This window comes from Planococcus citri, chromosome 4 (assembly GCF_950023065.1).
Source record: "Planococcus citri chromosome 4, ihPlaCitr1.1, whole genome shotgun sequence".
Taxonomy (NCBI): Eukaryota; Metazoa; Arthropoda; class Insecta; order Hemiptera; family Pseudococcidae; genus Planococcus; species Planococcus citri.
In genome coordinates this window covers 31151656-31173339 of record NC_088680.1, presented here as the reverse complement: position 1 = coordinate 31173339, position 21684 = coordinate 31151656, and the positions used below count along the sequence as shown (strand labels likewise).

Below are 21684 nucleotides of genomic sequence, written 5' to 3'. Positions count from 1 at the left end.
ATGGACAATTCAAATAAAATTACTACAATTGATTCGGACACTTCGTCTTTTAGTGACCATTCTCACATCATAGACAAAGAGGGTTCATCTGAAGATGAAAATGCTCCTTTCTCCGTGATTGATGAGGGAATTGGTACTCAAAATGTGACTCCACCATTCGATTATGAAAAATTGCGCGATAATACCAACGATAAAGTTTACCAAGTTTTTAAGAAAACTTGGAAATGGAACGAAGCTATTCACAGTGAAGTTCGCGCGAATCATGTCGAGTTTAAAAATGAAACTTCTAAAAACGCTAAATTGATTTCGGAAACTAAAAATGACATGGATCATCTAAAGAATAAAATTTCGGAAGTAAAAATTTCAAGTGACGTGAATAATCAAATGTCCAACGCGAAATATGCCGAATTATCGAGTAAATTGGAAGATACCCAAAATAATATCAATGATGCGAATAATAACATTTTCGAAAATAAAATGGACATTAAAACAATTTCGGATTCGCTTCGTAAAGTCGAAAATGACGCTAAAATTCGCGATGAAGGTTGCGACCAATTGGTGAATGATTTAAACATCGTAAAACAGGCAATTCGTCGGCCACTACATACGAAAACCGCGAAAGCTAAATCGTTAGCTATTGACGCAGGTTCGGTAAGAAACGCAGGAATTACATTTGCTGACGAGCACTTGCATTTTCCTCACGAATTCCTCCAAGAATTCGATGACTACTTTGCTGAGACAAATGCCGTCGAAAAGCACAAAATTTTCGCGTTTAAAGGCGTAATTGCCACTAAAGATCGTAAAGAATTTTTGGAAACAGTTCGCAACGTAAACAACTATCGTGAATTAAAACAAAAGTTCCTTGATTTCTACTGGGATCGTCGTGCCCAAAACGAAGCCATGAAATTCTGCCGATATGACTTTGTTGTTACTGAAAACGCAAAAGACATGGCGAATCAAATGACTCGTTGGGCTAGATCACTGAAACATCATCGCCACGGCAATGATGAAGAAATCATTGAAATTTTGATTGGAAAAGCACCCGAGCAATATCAATGGATATTGTCCGAAGAAGGTCAAACTTTGGACCAGTTTTTGACGAAATTGAATAAAGTATCTCGTATGCAACGCGATCCGGACAACGAAGTTCCTATTATTTTTCGTAGGAACCAAAAACGTTTCGATGATTATACCAATAAAACTCCTTCAAAACCGCGCTTCACTTCCACGCAAGCGCTGGGTAACGACCAGTTGCAGTCTTTACTCGAAATCATTGCTAAGAAACTTAAGCCAACCGCGACCAATTCGAACTACAATCACGGTAATTATCAAAACAACAATTCTGGCACACCGAAACCGAATTACGAACGTAATAATAATCCGACCACCACGAATTCGAATTACAACCGCGGTACTTATCAGAATAATAATAATAACGCTACTCATCAATCGAATAAAAATTCTACAAATTATATGCCGAAAGACAAGTCTGATCCGAAATCACCTACTCAAAATACGTCTCAACCACCCAAAAATACGTCGAATTCCAACTCGACTAATTATCCAAAACCTTTTGACGTCGACAAAGGAGGTAACCTCGTTATGAAACGATTTAATCCAAAAACTCCATCAACCATCCCACTTCCTGTCAAAACTGTTCAAATTGACGAAGAAGACGATGACGACGTGATTATTCAAACCCCTTTGGATGATTCTACTGATTTGACTGCTGTTTGCAATATGCTAAACACTCTTTTTGAAAATACCGACGAAATTGATTCTCAACAAATTACAGCCGCGGTTCAAATGCTTACGATGAAAGTTTCAGATTCCAACACCGAAGAAGAAGCGTCTTTGGGAAACGAGAGTCACTAGGCAGCCGAGGGGCAACTCCTAGTGTGACAAACGTCCCCAGCGAATCCCTATTGGACCAATATACATGGGTTGGCGATGGAATTTCCCATTACATGGCTCGAAGTGAAACACCATTTTCATCTCCATTGCCTAGATACCTACGAGATCAAATTCCTCTAGAAGACCTCCATTATTTTATCTCCTCTGCTCATTTTCCAGAGCAGGCGAATTTCATCCTTTCCGCCGCTCAATTGGAACTCAACTACTCAAAGAAACCCTACCGCGTAATTGAGAGACAACTTCGTGCAGTCATATCAGCTTTATTAGAAAAAGAACCAGAAAATATCATTCTTTTATTCCCGATTATAAAACCCAGATGTCCAGGTGATCCTGAGGTACGACTACATAGGTACATCGATTTCAAGAACATATTCATGAGAGTTGCAAATCATCCCAAAGTAATGTTTTGGCGCAATCCTGCGATGAAATTTTTGGAAACAGAAAAGATCCTGAATGGTCAAAAACAATTTTTGAGACCAAAAGTCGGCTCAAAAACAGAATTGCTACCTCTTGAATACAAATTTCACTACATCCCTGGACTCAAACGCTACTTTCCATCCATCACTGAATATCGAGATGTTCGAAACGCCTTACTTTCATCAGTTCACGCCCTCGATAAACTCAAAGAAAGTATGAATAAATTGAGACTCCGAAATGTTGACGTAATTCTGGAACCAGATAACGACTCTCTCGAAGAAAAAGAAAAAGAAGCTGAAATTTTGGAAACCAACAACATCCAAGTCAGCCCTCATCCATTAAAAATCGGATACACAAAATCACGATTTACTTCAAGACTCGAAAAAGTTGCCAAAAAACTTCAAAATGATCCAACGTTAACGAAAGATTCTCCCTTGCATCGTAATTTTGGCGACCTTTTAATGGCAAAAATCAATAAACAACAAGGTCAACCTTCAATGACGAAAAACCAATTGAAACGTGTTACCTGGAAAGCTCAAAAGCTCAACAAGGGGCATGAAATTCAATACATTGACGCTATAGACAATGTACCAATCGACCTTGAAGAACCAGATCCGTCAACAGCATCTCAACTCGTAACTGAAAAAACCAACGACCCAGCCTGCGTCATTCCAGTAATTATTGGTGCTCGCAAAGTTGCATTGCAACTGGATTCAGGAGCATTACCTAACGTTTTGACTCGACAAATGATCAAAACCTTCCTACAAGAAGCACCTAGTTGGGTAAGATTCATCAGAATTTCGAAAAATATCCAACTAAAATTAGCTGATAATTCCCTGATCCGTGCAGCAACGCATATTGTCGAAATCCAGATGATTTTAGGAACTGAGGAAATCAGAGTACCTTTTTACATACTCGACGCACCAGGTCAAACTTTCATCATGGGCCGTGTATCTATGGACTATTTGAAAATCTCGTTAAACGTCCACAAACGAATGGCAAAATGTAAACCTCCTTTTTGCGAGAAATTTTACATTCCATTCATGCACCCTGAAGAATTCCAGAATGCCCTGACTGTTTTTTCTCTCGTACTACACGCTGAAAATAATGACCAATTATATAACGATATCTCCGACGATATGTCAGATACAACTTACAGCGCTGAAGAACAGGAAATTTTCGAAGAGAGTCGGCTAGCACAGTAGACTTTCATACAAAATTTGCGAAATGACCTTCGAGAAGCAGCAGAAAATGGGCTAATAACACCAGTACAAGCGAATGAAGGATTCGATCGACTCAGCATTTTTGAAGATATTTTTGACTTAAACCCAGGTAAATACACTGGCGAACGTGTACACTTCAATTTCAAAGGAGAAGAACACCTTCAACCTTGGCGAGGTGAAAAGTTTCGTCCCAGCAAGAAACTTCTACCAGCTTTACGAAAAGCCATTAATAAAATGCTCGCGCTCGGTATCATTCGTTATTCTCATTCGTGCTATATAAATACTCTCGCTCCTGTGGTCAAAAAGAATGGTGATATCCGCCTTTGTCTTGACGCAGATGAGCTCAATAAATACCTGATTAATGTCTTAACCAAACCTAATACTATCGCGAGTATGTTATACGATAACGCCGGTGACAAGTTCTTTTGTACGCTTGATTTTACTGCTGGTTTTTGGCAGCTCGTTCTTTCATTAGAATCGAGAAAATTCACTGCTTTTCAGGTTGAAGGTCAAGTGTACGAATTTACTAGGTTACCATATGGTCTCAAAATCTCATCAGGAGAATTTGTCCATATGATAAACCAAGTCATTCCTAACGAAGACGGTATCACGAAATACGTAGACGACGTAAAGGTCTCCGGTACGACCTTTGAAGAAACTCTTGCTCGTTTGGAAAAAGTATTCAAACACTCATTCACGATCATGGTTTAAAATTAAATCCAACGAAAACGCAATTTTTTAAGAATCGCGCCGATCACCTTGGCTTTATCATCTCGAGCCAAAGAGTAGCCAAACAAAGCGAAAAAATCAAAAAACTAGATGAGTTTGAGAAAAAACACACCAAACGTGGCAAATTTTCGATCAATACAAAAAATGATATTTTGGCTTTGATAGGTAATACCGGACTCTACCGCGATTTTATACCCGAATATTCACAAATTGTGAATCCTATCTACCATCTCACGAAAGGTGACGTTCCTGTAGAATGGACCAAAGTCCAACAGAATGCTTTTGAAAAGTTGAAATCTGAATTTCGGAAGGATTTCAAACTTCAACCGGCTCCTAAAACAGGAGACCTTTATTTAGATACGAAATTATCCGATCATGCGATGAACGGAGTTCTATTCTACATGGAAGGCGACGAAAAACGAATAATTTTGTTCGTATCTATAGCCTTCAAAGAACATCAAAGGAACTTTACTCTCTTTGACCGCGAGACTATGTGTCTCGTTAAATGCGTGCAAAAGCTGCAAATGTGGCTACATGGACGCCGCATTCATGTAAGATCTAACCTTTTGCCTATAATTAATCGTTTTCGTGAAATTGCGCAGACACATCGAAAAGCTGCGCATTGGATCACTGTCTTAAATTGCTACGATCTGATTTATGACATGACTCACTCTAACAATGCTTTATATCGTATAAAAGCTCCTGAACTTGAGATAAGCTATCTTGACCATCTTAGAACAGAAGCTACAGAAGAAATTGAACAAGATTCCTCAGATGATCAGTGCCATCCTGAGCCTGATTTGCTTGACCTCGAGGAAAATGAGTTCAAAACTGCTATTGAACCTTACGAGCTTAAATTTTTAGCTGAGCACATACCTGAACTTCATCAACGCCTCAGGAATATTTCGTCATTTCAAAAAGACGACGAGATGTGTAAACGTCTCGTAGAAATTCTTGAAGAACGCATTCCAGCAAATAATAAAAAGCAACGTGACATTCAAAAAATAAAGCTCACGAAATTCCAGATTGTAAAAAATGCGACTGGAGACAAAATTTTATATAGAAAGCTCGAAAATGGTTCAAAAGTACCTTGCCTACCTAATACATTGTTTTACGATACGATTGATTATCTCCATTGTGCATATGGACACATAGGAGCAGCAAAACTCGATGTAATTTTTCGCCGAATATACTATCACAATAATTCGCTTGCTCACATTCGCGACATATGTAATATGTGTATAATCTGCAAGGTGAATAAAAATTACGCCATTCATAAAACACTTGAATATGCGCAAATTGAAGCCTATTCTATCGCCGATGTCTTATCTGTTGACCTTTATGGGCCTTTACCAGCGCTCAAAAATGACCCCAAATATCTTTTAGTCGTAAAAGATATATTTACAAATCGTACTTGGCTTCGAACCCTTTTTAATATAAAGAAGAAGTCTATTTGCCAACAGATGCACACAGTAATTCTCGATATCGAAAGTCATAAAGTTAAAATCAAAAAGGTCATTACAGATAATGGCACTCAATTTATTTCTAGTGCTTGGCATGACTTGCTTGACTCTTTTCAAATTCAAATTGCTCATACTAACGCTTATAATCCTCAATCTTCATCAGTTGAGCGAACGATGAGATGCATAGGTGACAAACTTCGAGTCAAAATTAATAAGACTTATGACCCATTTCGTTCGCATCGTGATTGGCAAGATCTAATCATTGAAGTTTAAAATGAGCTCAACAACACTCCTACATCATTCGGTTTTAAGCCTAATGAGGCCTGGGGCATTGCAGATACTATTGGTCTGCAACTTCCTCACGAAAGCTCAAAGTTCAATTTCGAGAAAGAACTTACAAAACTTAGAGAAAAAATGCTCAAACGCGACCTACCATCGGTCACATCTGCGAAATGTCTGGAAGAGAAATTAAATCCGGACATTGACCTCATAATCGACACTGACGGTTATGCTCGAGTCACCGCCGATGGTGCTTGCTCCAAAAATGGAGATGGGAACGCAATTGCGGGCATAGGTATTTGTTTTGCGCCGGATTCAGTTCTGAATATTTCGGAACGTATCACTCATGATAGATATCCAATTTCTAATAATCTCGCCGAATTGATTGCAATTCGAGTAGCTCTGGAGATACTTCGAGCTAATGAGATCAAGAAAGTCAAGCTTTTAAGTGACTCGAATTACGCGATTAAAGCTTTAACTAACACCTGTTCCTTTTGGCAAACTAACAATTGGAAAAACTCGCGCAATAAGCCTGTACACCATGAATATCTTTTTAAAGCAATTCTCCAGCTATGCAAAGAATTCGATAAAGTCGAATTTATCCATGTTTTTGCAAGAAAACATGAATTTACGAATATCATCGCGGACTCTTTAGCTAAAAAAGCGGTCTATACCATCGAGCATAGTGAAACGAGAATCAGAGATATGACCTCGCGACAACAAATTGAAACATTCATCCGCGAGAAACGTAGGTTGAAGAAGATTGAAGACGAATACGCCTTCAATAAATGTCATCCTGATCCGACCTTCTTTAAGAAAGGTGACTGGGTACTTATGGCGAACCATAAGCAGTCATCTCACGATAAATACACTTCTGGCAAACTTTACCAAAAGAAGACAGGTCCCTTCATTATGGTTCAACGTAACGGCCACAATTGTTATCTATTACAACCTACAGACGACTCAGACATCGATAGAGTTGCCAACATCCGACAACTAACTCTATTCATCACTCAAGAAAATCTTGAAAAGCTCAAAAATGAATCCTGTCTCAAATCCAGCATTGACTCAAGATCACTGGAACAACGTATAAAAGAATTCCTCACCGATTTTCAGAATGACGTCGAGGAAGAGAGTGAGGAGGAAGAACCATATTTCGACTCCGATTACGACAACCCTCCAGAAATTGTCATCAGTAAAAAAGATTTCAAACGTGCATCGCAAGCTGTACTAAAAGAAGTCGTCGAAACAGCTCGAGACCGACGTGGTATCGCTCGTGATAAAAATAAAAACAAGTCAACCTTGGACACACGTTTCCCTGGAGGATCGACTCTCTCTCTACCTCAAGCCTCAACTTCAACCGGGGCATCTGAATCTCAGACTCTACCAAAACAAAGAGGTAGACCTAAAAAGAACCAATCAGAGACGGAATCTCAAGCTTCTCAGTCCAATCTTGAAGACAGCCTTGACTTTGATCCAGGCGACCCAAATGAAACTGACAACTCGATCATTTCTCAAAACACACCTGGAAATGACTCTCAAATATCAACCACTTCTCAGAATTCCATACCTGACTCTGGCTATACAGACTCTCAACCGAATTCTCAGCAACTCATCGTCATAAGACGCACGACTCGCTCACAAGCCAAACGCCCTACTTCCCTACCATCTGGAACGTGAGCAGAACGAATCATGACGAGACGGATGCAAATGACTCCAGAGAAATGGAAAAAGCAACTCGAATTGAAATTTCTCGATTACGTTTCCGACGATGATCAGGAGCCATATGCGCGTTTCTATGACATGACACCTGATGAAAAATCTGACGACGAGGATAATCCACCTCAAATAGGTAATTAAAGCATTTGGGTATTACCTTCAAAACATACAAATGCCCTATACCAAAATGCTTTCCACCTATCGAATGCTCCATACCTGTTTTACCTACACATTACTATACTCAAACGCTTTAGATACTAATTCGCTCGGAGTCACTATGGAATTTACTTGTCAATACTCTATGAATGATCTATGCTGAAATAGGTCAGAAAATGCATTTGCATTCTCGAAATAGAACCAACCTACCTATTTATACTAAACATTGCAATGGTATCTCACTACGTTGACATTTTTTTTGCGAGCTGCATTTATTTCAACAGACATACCATTCCATCATGTAATATTAGCACGATAATGCGAGCATAAACCCTCGCCATATGTGTACAAAATACTCGTCGCATTTAAAGACGAGTCGTATAGGTAAACAACCCCTATACCAAAACAGTAGCAATCGTCCATTGACGAGAACATTTTTACGACTTTGAACCTGTTACAATTCTAGTAACAAACACGACGCGCGGCCTTGTTATATTTCCTTTGAACATCGCTTGCCGCCCCCGCTCGTTCATTCACCAACAAAAATACTACGCGACGACAAGTACTGTGTATTTACACACGTATGTCGCGTTATGCCTTGGTAATATTAGCCAAGATGAATCATACATGCATAATTATTGCATATTACGAGTTATTTTTCTGCACCTTTTAAATGTACTTCCTTCTCAAGTATGCACACATGACAATTCGATCAAATTGTCATTTCTTCCTTCACTGATATGCACGACCCTTCCTTTCACATAAATACTTTATCTTCAATTGATTTCCTTTCCATTAATCCTACAATCCAATTCTTTTGCATTCCTATTTTATCATTCTATCCATCCTCGAATCATACATATCGCACATGGAATTACTTCACTTCCAGTACTTACTCGTTCTCAAGGATACCCACTTGATCGAAAACAATCGATCACCGCTTTGGTAAACAGCTTTATTTTTACAACTAGATCTTAGGTACCTGAACTTTACGTTGCTGTCGTTGTGTGTGTGAATATTCACTACCGAGTGTAGCGATATACGACTACCACAACGACAAATTTTCGTCAATCATTTTGCAGTTCATCTACAAAACCTTGAGCGACGAAGTTACGACTTACGCATACTCACGCATCGCGGTTTCCTATTACAAAGTTGTTAATCACCAACTCGCTACTTAACTAACCTTTTTTGCCCAAAAATTACGAGTGTATATACATTCGACACGCTCGTAAAATTGCTGATACTGGCAATAGGCTTACTCTATGATGTATTCGAAATACGGTGGATATGCTATCCGTCAACTGTGTACATACGAAGACTCGCAATACATAGATGAGGTGTCTATGTATTATGCAGTTTTAATTCGATTATGAATGCGAATTCCACTGCAAAACATCGTTCCTCATTCATTGTCAATTTTTCTGTCAATCTAGCTATTCTTTGATGTAATTTACTTCATCTGGATGGTACTGTCCAGACAAACCGTTGCCAGATTTACGATTCCTTCTTTCCTTTTTGAGTGTGGCGGCGTAAGCATTAAAAACGCGAAAACATCATTCTTTCTCTCTCTTACACATATACCCTTCTCACTTTTCTCATAAATGTCACCTCGATTTTTCAAAATACCACTTCGTCTCCTGCCACAAGCATACTCCAGCGTCCATTTTCAACTTGGTCGCTCGAATTTTATGTCTTGAGGTGGGGACATTTTTTTTTCAATTCCCTCTATTTTTCTTCTACAAAAATTAGCACGAAGCATTTAAAATCGTCAGCCACAAACCATTCTGTGCAACGACGAGCTTTGAGCTAGTAAGTATTCTACCGATCTTTTACCCGAACCTCGCGTTTTTAAGAATTTTGCTTTATTTGTGTACTTTTGATTCTTTCTATCGATTTTATCTATTTCACATAGACTAAACGATAGTCAAAATTGCGTCTTTTGCCGAATCACGCGTAACGATGTCGTACAGGGAAATCCTGTGCGAAGCATGTGAACGGACCCTGGCATTGCCAGGCCCTGGTGCGCCTCCAATTACCGATCCCGATTACATAGATTTGACTATTTGTCACCACTTATTCCATCATACGTGTATTTTCGATCGCTATCAAGCATCTACACAGATCGATGAGAATGATTGTCGTATTATCCAATGTCCCGCTGCCAATTGTAACCGAACTCTGACCAGTGATGATTTTTTCCGAATTAATCATCGTACACGTTTGTTCCGTGTACAAACCATCGTCGATGCGCATATTACGCAACTATCTAGCCAAATTACAGCCCAGCGCGATTATTTGACCAGAATGGAATCGACTTTTATTCGCGAAAATTCTGCATTACGCAACCAACTAGAACATTTCCAAAGAGAATATGCTGCTCTCTTACATCGATTCAATTCTGTTATAGATCCGAACCAAAATACCCATTTTTCGGCATACCGCCAACAACCCATTCAAAGTTCCATTTGCTCCAGTACTGTCTCTCGTTTTACCGGATTTTACCCTCCATTGAATTATCAACATTCAATGCCTTCGACCTCGGGTATGCAATCTTCGGCACCCCCGAGTTTCACGAATTCGATTCCTTTTAATCCGATGAGACAACCCCCACCGTATGAGCATCCTCCGCCATACGCCCAAGTTATCCAGCAAATTGGAAACCCGATTATTCATCGTAATAATCAGGCACCGATTTCGACTGTTCATCCGATAACAAGACCCGAAACACCGCGCGCTCCGGCTCCGGCTCCGGTTCATTCTCCTATTTCAGTCCAAACTCAAAATCCCATTTTGAACTCTATGCTATCTTCGGCTTCAATGCCAACATCTACTTTAGGCCCAGCTCCGGCTCCTATCACGGCACCACAGCTGACGCCCCCTCCGGCACCCACCAAGGCAAATAGCACCCCCAAACGTCCTTATAGCGCTATTTCCTCGTATGAATCTGACATTCCAACTGTTCCTCCACCACCGCCTCCTTCTGTGGCTCCGGTGAGGAATGCGACGAATACGATTCCGCCTAACCCTTTGCAACCAGCAAAACGTCCGCGAGGACGCCCTCCGAAAAAGAATTATTTCGCTAACAAGGGCTCTTATCACCGCCGTTATCTGCGCCGTTTTGGTACAGATGCTGCGGAGTTATACCCATATTATCCCATAAATACGTACCCGCACTATTTTACTGCGGTAGGCTACGCTTTCGAAGACGATACCTACGTGGTTGCATACTTCGCGTACAACATCCTCATCATGGGGGATGGGCATAGCGAAGGCCTTGCACGATACCTAGGTAATAGTCGACCTATCGAGCGACGTTTGGACACGGACCTTTACAGACGCGACCTTTACCTTTCTGAACTTCTGCAATATTTGCTCACCTTCGAGCACTTACCTAGACGCATTATGCTGTTAATAGGTAATTACGACGTACATCGTCGTACAACATTTAAGACCTTTTATCGAGACTTCAAAATTCTTATGGAATTTTTCCGTTCATTAGGCGTACAAGAAGTCGTAATTTTACCCCTTCTCCCACAGAATTACGCCTACCAAGATTCTTTTGCCATAATTTCGGGCATTTTAGCACTTGACTGGGCTTCGGTCCTTCAAGGTACTATAACCCATATTCCGCAATGTTTCGAAGAGTTACACACCCTTCAAGGTGGACGTAACCAATTAGGACCTTTTTACCCAACTCACACGTACGCTGAATCAGCTCGCCTGATCAAGCAACGTTTCATTCCCCCAATAGTTTGACGCACTGTAGCAAATGCATCTTCCGACTCCGAACCCGAACATACTTCCCCGCCACGTCTCTCTATTCCTTCGCCTCCTCGTAATACTAGCTCTGAAATATCTATAGACTTAACTAATGATTCTCCTAAGTTCGTTATAGATGAATCTGCGCCATCGACTTCGCAGCAAACGGCCATGGACTTGTCATCAATACCAGCCAATGACAACGATGACTTACGCCAACTCGGAAAGCTAGGCAAGATCCGCCGCCAAAGCCACTCTGATCAACCAATGCCTGTGGACTCGGAGGAATCATCGACGCGAGCTGAGCTTTTCCGCTCAATCGTACGCCAAGCGTTGAGTAACGATTCACCTGTTAATCAGGTCCCTTCATTAGATATGTTAAGCTCTAGAACCTTATGATCTCTAAATTTATTTACCATCAACATAGCTCAACCTTCTACCTCAGCTGCGGCGAATAATGCCCAAATAAATGTTCACGATAATGATGTGGTGCTCGAAGCACACGAGTTGGAAGCGGCCAGAATAATTGAAAGTCTATCCAACACCACTCTGAAGAGTCCAACACCTCCGAAGGAAAAGGAAGAGTAATGTATATTTGTATCAGCCTCGAAAGAGGAAAAATCACTTTCGATACTCGTAATTTGTAAATATTTGTGCATGTCCTTAATTATATTTTCCAGGATGCATTATTTTATTTTTAATCATTTTCTCTCTATTTTTCTGTTCACACCTTTCTTTTCTTCTCATTTTCTTTTCCTTTCTTCCCTCTTCTGTCATCTTTTTCTTCTCTTTTCTATCAACCATATGTGTACCTATATGTTAACTTCTTTGTGAAAAAGTTCTAATCTCATTTTGTTTTTTGTACGAGATAAAGCTACTGAGTGCACCTTTGGCCAATGTCGTATGACTAACGATGATGATAGACGACACATTTTGCGACGATGAATGACAACTGAAATTTACATATCGTATCGGCGATTACATCAACGATACACGACGAATTCTACCTACGTTCATCATGCAATTTTTCAAATTTCTTGCATAGATTCTTTCTCATGCCTGTATGCACATGTATGTTCTGTTTTTTCAGCTATTCTATTTTTATGCATAGAATTAAGTTAGAACTAATTCCCCAAAATGTTGTCAAATCCAAAGCCACTAAAATTACGCAAAATTGGTAATTTTATATCCTTCTTTGGGCTAATTTTAAGTATTTTAAGCAAAAATCTTGCCACCAGGGTGACGTTAAACTTCAGGCTTTGTACATACTTTTCTTACGCTTATTTTTAAGTTGCATAAACCTTTTTCTTTTTTCTATCCCATTCAAATCGTCACACCTGATACAGACTTTTTATTTCTTTTTACAAAGAACCACCCCCTTAATAATGCAGTATGACATAAACACAAAATTAGATTTAAACACCAATGAACGCTTTCTTTTTCATTCGATTTTCTATAAATAACATCCCCAAAAGATTCCGGAATTTCGGACCATCGTCATACTTGCTACCAGAGAAATTCTCACATCCCTTCTTTTTACACAGTTTTATACCGCATCGAGTGCAGTTGACATCGACGACTAGATCTATCAGTAAAGAAACTTACTTACTGTGGCTGTGACATTCGCATTTCATGATTCACTTTCGTAGTAATCACTCAGAGGCCACCTTTTTAAAATTCTTCTTTACTAATATCTGTTACATTTCGCTTCGACCTTATCGCGCACCTTTGCTAAATATTGAAGCTTCATTGACTTGAAAAAGATTCGGTGCTAATACAGCTGTAAAATCTTTCACCCACTTGATTCTTTTTGAGCAAGTGTTCTTATACGAATAAACCGCGATATTAATTGACTAAACCTTGATACATGGAAAAATCAGATTTTTCCAGTTCAGATAAAAAGAGCTAGATATAGATTTCCTTCGAGGATATCTTGTGTTTTATCGATTTTCTTATGCTTCTTTTTCATTTTACGTGCATGTTTTGATCGATTTTTGTACGTAAGAGATCTTTGGATTGAAGGCCACAAAAAGGACCTTCCCTTACTTCTTTGCCACTCATTTCGCTACGTTTGATTTGTAACTTATTTCTTTCATACTTGCTCCGATTGGCTGAGTTTTCTTACTTTTTTCCTAATTATTCACTGAGGAAAAAGTCTCAGGAATACCTTCGTGTTTGAGCCACGCTCATTTCGATTCACTGGTAATTGAGTACATATTGGCATCCCCTGATGTTAAGCGCCAATATGTTAAGATATGGTCAGGAAAGCCGCAAAATGTGCTTTCCTATTTTAATTGAGAATCATTTTATTCCTTTTAATTACACCCGTAACCGAAAAATCATTATAAAAAAAAAATATAATAAGATATTAAGAAAATTTTCTTCTCATAAAAAATAATTAAGATTTTATTTTCCGAAAAAATTAGATTTTTTCAAGATTAAACATTAAATTGCTTTATTAAAACTTACAAAAAAAAGAGAAGAAGAAAATCCTTTTTTCTTATATGAAAAAATAAAAAAAAAATCAAATCTCATTAAACAAAAAGAATCGCTTACTTTGCTGCTTAATTCGCATACGAGGCACCTCGCTCATTTTCTTGGAAATTTCTCTACGCCTCTCACTTTCCACGAAATTTCACTAAGTCTTAAGTTGCTCCTTCAAATCGTTGATTTCTCGATTAAGTTTACCTCGAATTGGTAACTGTTTCAACGATTTCATTCTCAATTTCGTGTTCCCGTACATTTCACAACCATAAAATCGATTATGAAATGCCACCAAACGCGTTGTGTTGCTGAATTTTACTTATTCTTGCCAGTGGACTTCCTCCGCTGAGTTAAATCTTATTCTTTAAAAACACTTAATTTTCTTTTCTACTCATTTTACCTTTTTCCGAGCTGTTTTTCTCAGAACTCTGATGGAATTGCTCGAAATTCGCAGTTACGTAGTTTAAATAATCCATAGAAGCAAAAATTTACTATTGGATTTGAAAGTTCTTTTTGGACTTGTTTTCATTTTTAAGCCTATTTTTTCGATAATACTTGTGAATTTGCTACCCGAGTCGAAAAATATTCTTGGGGTAGTTTTAATTTCTACGCAAACATTTTCTCTTTTAATTATGAATTTCTACTGCGTAACTTAAAACTCAATCACGACATTATCATGTCAATATTTCATTTTTTCAAGACTATTTAATTATCTTTCTTATAGTCTGACTATAACTTTTAATCACCTCGTCATAGACGCAGACAAAATAATTACTTTCTGAGAACTTAAAAACGCTCTCATTTTTCTTTTTTACTTATGGCTTTTTATTACCTTTTGAGTCTTTGTACTCCACACATATTAATTTTTTTAAATTTTTTTTAATTTTTTAGTAGACCTTTCTTAGTCTTCTCTCTTTTTCGACCCTGTTAGTGTTACTGTCGTCCTTGTCGCATTTTTTGCAACCTTTTGATGAGTGATCAGTGCTCCCATTCACTTGGGCACTCGATGCTTTTCACTGTTGCCAGTATTTTTTTTTTTTTTTTTTTTGCACAGGACTTTCAGTACACTTAGTAATTACCTGCCCTTGCTTTTCTTTCACTTTTGGCTTTTATTTTCATCACCTCAAAAAGCCTGTAGCCATCGCTGCAGACTAGGGAGGGGCAGGTGGTATCCCTAGAGGATACAGGATAGGACAGGGGGGAAAGAGAGGGGTATCGGCGGCATTCCACTCCTATCCTTTTGTTTCTTTTTCCATATTCTCCCCCGATGGCTTGGCTCATTGAGCGAGACTATGGGGGGCATTTGTGATGAGCAGGAATGCCTCCACTACGTATAGTAGTGCTTATTGTACTCACCACGTTACCTAATTATTCTTATAATAACTAGGTATCGTAGATATTAAAATATCTATCGTTTCCCGGGAAAACTACTTTTTTACCTCGTTGAGATTTGAAGGTTACGAGGTGATTTTTACCTACATTTCCCAGATTCGCATAGGGTACGTCTCTAGGTGAATTCTGGTCGATTCTCACTTTAAGTTCAATCCGCGGCCGTGATAGATCTTCTCGTCAACGACCGACTTCGTGTCAACTATGGACTATGTCCATCCTCGCTCTTTGATTAAATCTTTTTTATTCTCCGCTTGTTCGGATAAAATTGTGTATTTTAACGTAAATATGTGGAATAAATCAAAGGAGTGACCCATATTTCGGTATTTAGGATCACCTCCCGATTTCCGGACTTGGGAGAGTGTACCCAGATGAATATGTACAACTTTAAATCATAGTTATCGATTGGCCTAGTTTTGGTGAGCCACCGAAGAGATAACTAACGTGAATAGTAAGGTAATGAAATAAAGCCTTTTCAAATTATGGAGTGCGTTCCTCCAGCTAGAATTAATTATAACCTTATCGTAATTAATTTAAATGACAGCGAGATGACTAAATACTGTCATTTATACTCGTTTCGTAATTACACTTTAAATGATAATTGATACTTGTATGATTATTATGTATCTTATTTTCTTTAGAGCTGTAGAGATTTGTTCCTCTACAGTCTCCCTTCTTAGACTTAGGAATAATGCATCCTTTATTCATAAGATTTTCGACTTGTATTGAATATAAACCTAATACAGGAGGTCAATACTGGTTGTTTTGAGTTTTATTTGGTAGCAATAATCTCAATTTATAATGTGTGGTTTTAGATAGAAAGACCAAGAGCCTTTTCACTGAGCTAGTCTGGTTCTTAAGAAAATATTCCCTCCCTAAGGAATATTTTTTGGATTTTTCACATAGGCATTTAAATTGTTAATGATCACGTCATGTAGTCATTAACGTAATTTTTACCTATATCGCTCTTTCCCTCTTTAACCATTACAGGTTTATAAAATCTTGAGTAAGAAAATAAATGAAAATTTTACAGGTCCTTGCATCGATTTTTTTAAAATTTAAAAAAGTGTACTCCAAAAATCACAAAAATGTTTTGACTCTGGATTTCAATAAACTGTAGGAACCTTGTTAGAAAATGCATGAAATTTTGTTGACAATTCTAGAAGACCAAAAAAATCCCCTATTAGAATATTTTTAACCTTGATTTTGGTATATGGGGAGGGGGAAGGGGAGGGGGTTCACTTTAAGTAAATTTGACGAAATTGGCGCGGTACGAAATTTAATTTTCAGAGTACGGAAAAGCACAAAAAACACGAATTTAGCTGTCTGGATTTCAGTAGACACCCTGTAGGCTCTTTATTTTGAAAAATACAAAATTTCGTTCCATAATTACACATTTCAAAAAATGAGTCGAGATAGGCTTTTAGTGTACACATATCGAGCATTTTTATAGTATTTTCTCAACACATTTAAAAATGCCGAATATCTTTTGGCCGAACCCTGTATGTATCTAGTTCAATATACGATGTATAGAAAGTATTCTTATTGTACACAAACGCATCTCCAAGCAACATGCCTATTCCGAGATTAGAAGGAAAAAATGTCTATTTGAAAATATCGTCGTCGTCAGCTCTCAGTATATAGAATACTTAGATACTGTATGTATTTTGAAAATGGCACACAAATAGTCGATCATCGTTTACGTTCTATTCAACATCGTACATAGCCTTTAGTATGTCATGAAAAAAAAATTCTCAATATACCAGAACTTGACATCGCCTCGAGGCTGCTGGTACACAAAACGAACGACCTATACGTTTTTAATACAATTTCATATCTTTTTTTTTTTACCAACAACAGCATCAGCATTGGTATCGCATACACTCGCACATACTAAAAGGTATCTTTTTCGTTCGGATTTTCTTCCCTTCTCTACGTACCTCTACCAAAACTACTTTTTGTACTCTTAAGAGGTAGGTATGTACCTACATAAAACATAATATAAGGAAACAATTTAGTCGCGATAAATGTCTCCGTTCGATTGGACGTATCGTCTACGAGTATTTGTACTAAGTACTTTTGCTTTACACGTGCCTGTGTATACGATAACACCTCAAACTTCCCCTACCCCACTTCACCTGTTTTAACCATACACACCACAATCATTCTCACTTTAGTCAGTCGGGTAGATACTTGTTGAATAAAAGAACACCTTCGATGAAAGTAAATACAACCATACGAACACCACTCGCTTTCAGGTTCACTATGCTTGCTCTTGTGGCGTTCTCAATTTGACGCCATCGTCGTAATTATCTCTCTTCCAATTTAATCCGATTGGGTTTTCTGAGCTTACGTTAATAAATACGCTGGAGTTTTGCTTTTGTGTGATTGTGTGTGCGTGGCTTTGGGTATATTTGGAGTGAAATTTTGAGAAAATATAGAACGAATAGCCCGACGTTAATTTATTCTACGTGAACGGGTTGTTGTGTTGTTGAACACACGACCGACGTGATAATTATGCCCATATTAATTCGATGGCGACAAATTTTGTATACTTATGTAAGGTATATTTACGCTAGAAGCCTCCAAGGTAAATAAATGAACTGTGTAGTCGCCTTTCACCCGGTTAAATTGACCGCAAAAGGTTGAAATCTAACGACATAGTACGAGTAATTATCTCATATAACTATATACAGATACACCGAAATGAAAGGTTGAGAAACAATTTTGGAAAAATTTTCCTGTAATTGAACTTTTAGAAAAAAAAAATATCTGGCATACTAATGTCACATTATCGTAATGTTAAAAAAACGTTCCCTCCAAACAATCTCGGTACCCTTGTAAAGCTCCCCCTTCCGGCTCCCAAAAATTGAAATCTGTAAGAGTATTTTGAAAATTTTGTATCAAGTATAATTATTATTATGTCTCGAGGTCATTATAAAAACGACATTATGGTATGCTTCACTCTTTTGAGAAATATTACGCCTTAAAATATCACATATTTCAACGAAAGTAACAAAAGGGGGAGTAGGTATTTAACAACGTTAAATCGTCGTAGAGAAAAAGTTTTTAAAGCCAACTTAAATGCGTTTGATCGTTTGCGGTAGTATACTTATTATATAAAAGTACAGAACGCTGAAACCATATACCCAACCCAATCAGGAGAAAAAAAGTTTACAATAGTCTGGTACGAATAACATGGATCTATATCTTAGTATCTATCTATCTTTATCATACGATGTACTACGAGCAACAAAATCAGAAGAAGAAACGCTTTGGCGTTATTTTACATCGAGTATTGTTATAAAGGATAGATGAGCATTTTGTTGCCCTCCGGCCCCTTAGAACAAGAGGGTAAAGGGGAGAAACTCGAGAAGAATTTTCAGACGAAAATCGTTCTCTCTATTGTGGCGAAGGCGAACTTACATAATATAAGAAGAACTCAACCTATATATAAGTCGGACGATAAAGTTGAGCGAAGGGTTTTACTTTTACCCCATATACTCGTAGCATACTGCATATACACATACATGTACCGTATAATACATAGTAGGGCCTGTTTACATACACAAGAAAAAGTTTTAAATTGATTTTAATGCGTGGTTTTGTATTACAAGATCGAGTATTTTATTGCTTTGCCTATTATGTGATGGGCTACGCGCGCTTCTGGCACCCTTCTTCCTTCTTCAGCTTTGCTGAGTTTTGCGAGTATCAAATCCTATTATAAACCTTTTAGCTGAAATACAGCTCCTTAGCTGAAATTGTGGCGCGACGCGACGCGGATTTTATCCATCTTGTGCATGTGTGTTGACGCCACAACGCCGTCCATATATGCTGTTCGCTTATCGTGTAGTAAGAATTTTGAAATTTTTTCAGAAAAAAATATTTTTGAACTGTTTTATTGAAAGAGAGTATTTTTTTACTCTTTCGAAGTCCGTGGGTGATTTTTCAAGAATATTTAAAAAAAAAATTGAGATCAAAACGGTCCTTTTTTATTTGTGGACCATTATAAGTCAAATATTACTTTTTTTGTCATGAAGTTTGTCACTTAATTCAGTTAATTGCATAATTTTCCTCAATACAAAAACAAATAGGTTTCAAGATTCATTCTCGCAAGTTCTTGGCTCTACAAGTTTTAGCTTATACGGTACACTGGTTGAAAAATAATTCTAAGAAACATAATTTTTGACAATACATGACAATCGATTTTTTAGACTCAAATTTGGCGAAACTCGCCCAAAAGGTTGATTCGAGTCGACCTCTACCCCTGCTCCAACTTGAATAATATGATCGCACGTGATCAAAAATCAATATTTTTTAAACAAAAATTTCGATCACACTCGTTAAAAATCATTCCACGTTCTTCTCTCCATCCAAAGCAGCCTCACATCCATCTAGAATCTTTCACGTGCTAATCTACACCCACAGGGGTCCCAAAAAATACACCCTGGCCAGGTTGGAATCGCAAAAATGTGGCTACTCTTTACGCTTATCTCTCCGAGCGAATATTTCACTTTACCTTCTTCGTCGGTCAAAATACAGCAAAAAAAAATACCATCGCGATATAAAAAGGTCGACTAGCTCTTTTCGTATGATAAATAGAATTTCCTACTTTTTTCGAGGAATCGTCCGCCGCCTACACCGCTATACGTATCTCTTGTTTACGATATACACCTATACTATGGAATTTTTCAAGTTTTGTGAAATTGATATAAGGGAAAATGAATGGCCGAATGTTTTCCTACAGCTACCAGTACCACTATATACAGGTACATTCTCTATACTCTTTTATAGAAAAAATCTCGAGCAATAAATATTTCTATCAAACTGCTGCCGTACGCACTACAGCAACGTACCCATTTCCCTCATCCTTCTTTTTTGGACAACTTATCAGCCAAATATATAGCATGTGCTTCGATAATTTGCCCACAAATACGAATGTATGGGAAAAAGTTCAAGATAGCTGAGACGTCAAAATATATTATTATTCCAAGATGCATATACCGACTCGTACAAAGTTTACCTACCTACCTATTCTTTGGCCAAAACAGGCGAAGAATGGGAGAGGGGAAGGGGGTTACTTGTCCTACATAGTCCTTAGTTTTTTTCCATTTAACAACACTCTAAACAAGCTGTCGACCTTTATAAATTATTTCCTTTGGCAGATGTTTATAGTATACGTATCGAGTAGACCCACCTACCGATCTATCTATCTGGCATACCTAGTTTTTTTTTTACCTTGAGAGAAATTTCCACTGATACGATCGTATTTCCCCCTACACCTCGGCCTTGTTGGCTTTTCGTAATAAACTATTTTCACAAAATACGAGTACAAACATTCGAGTGAAAAATTTCGATACTTTTAAAAGATCCGGTCCATCCTGCGAAAAAATTACTGTCCCAGTAAGCGGCCAAGGAGACGAAGACGACGATCCAAATACGATCTGTTTTGTTTCAATAGCTCCAGGCTCACTGTATCTACACACATTACAGGTAGGTCCATAAGTATACATATAATCGCTCTATTATGAACCTTTTTTGTCCTTTTGTTCTTCTACGTTAGTTTCTTTTTACTTTTCTCCTATATCGTGTCTTTTTTCATTTTTTTTTTTTTTTTTTGGTACGCATACGTACGTCGAAAGTCAATAACCGGAAAATGGAAATATGTGTATTGAAGTACACCCTGCTGCCCTCCTTTCCCTCCCCAAAGCAACGCCCTCGAGATATATTTCATTTGCACACCAACCACGTCGAATCGTTGGCTTTTTTGTACAACGGTACGTCAAGTGGTGCCAATAAGATTTGAAAAATTATCGAATCGCGTGTAACTTATCGACAATTTTTCTCATCTCAAGTACCCTGTATACTGGTCCCTTCTGCTCTCCTCCCATCTCCGGCTCCTTCAGACTTTTACCAGGAAAGAAAAGTCGAAACACGAGACGAGTAACTTTAAACGATTTTAAAAAGTTGGGGTCATTTATGCATATGAACTATGAAGCCTTCTTGGCGTAAGCATTCGTCATCGTCGTCGTCGTCGTCTTGGTTTAAAAACGTGTTATTAGATTTGGTGAAGGGGAAAAAAGCGTTATGGTAGCGTAAAATCAGAAAAAAGGCGGGCAGGAGGGAGAGGGAGGATTTAACCAAGCGAC

General features: G+C 38.2%; 1 protein-coding gene across 1 annotated transcript in view; it reads right to left on the bottom strand.

The window, feature by feature from the left end:
- Window positions 1-21684, bottom strand: part of LOC135845811 (hemicentin-1-like) — a 972708-nt gene that overhangs the window by 40831 nt on the left and 910193 nt on the right. The window lies entirely within an intron of this gene.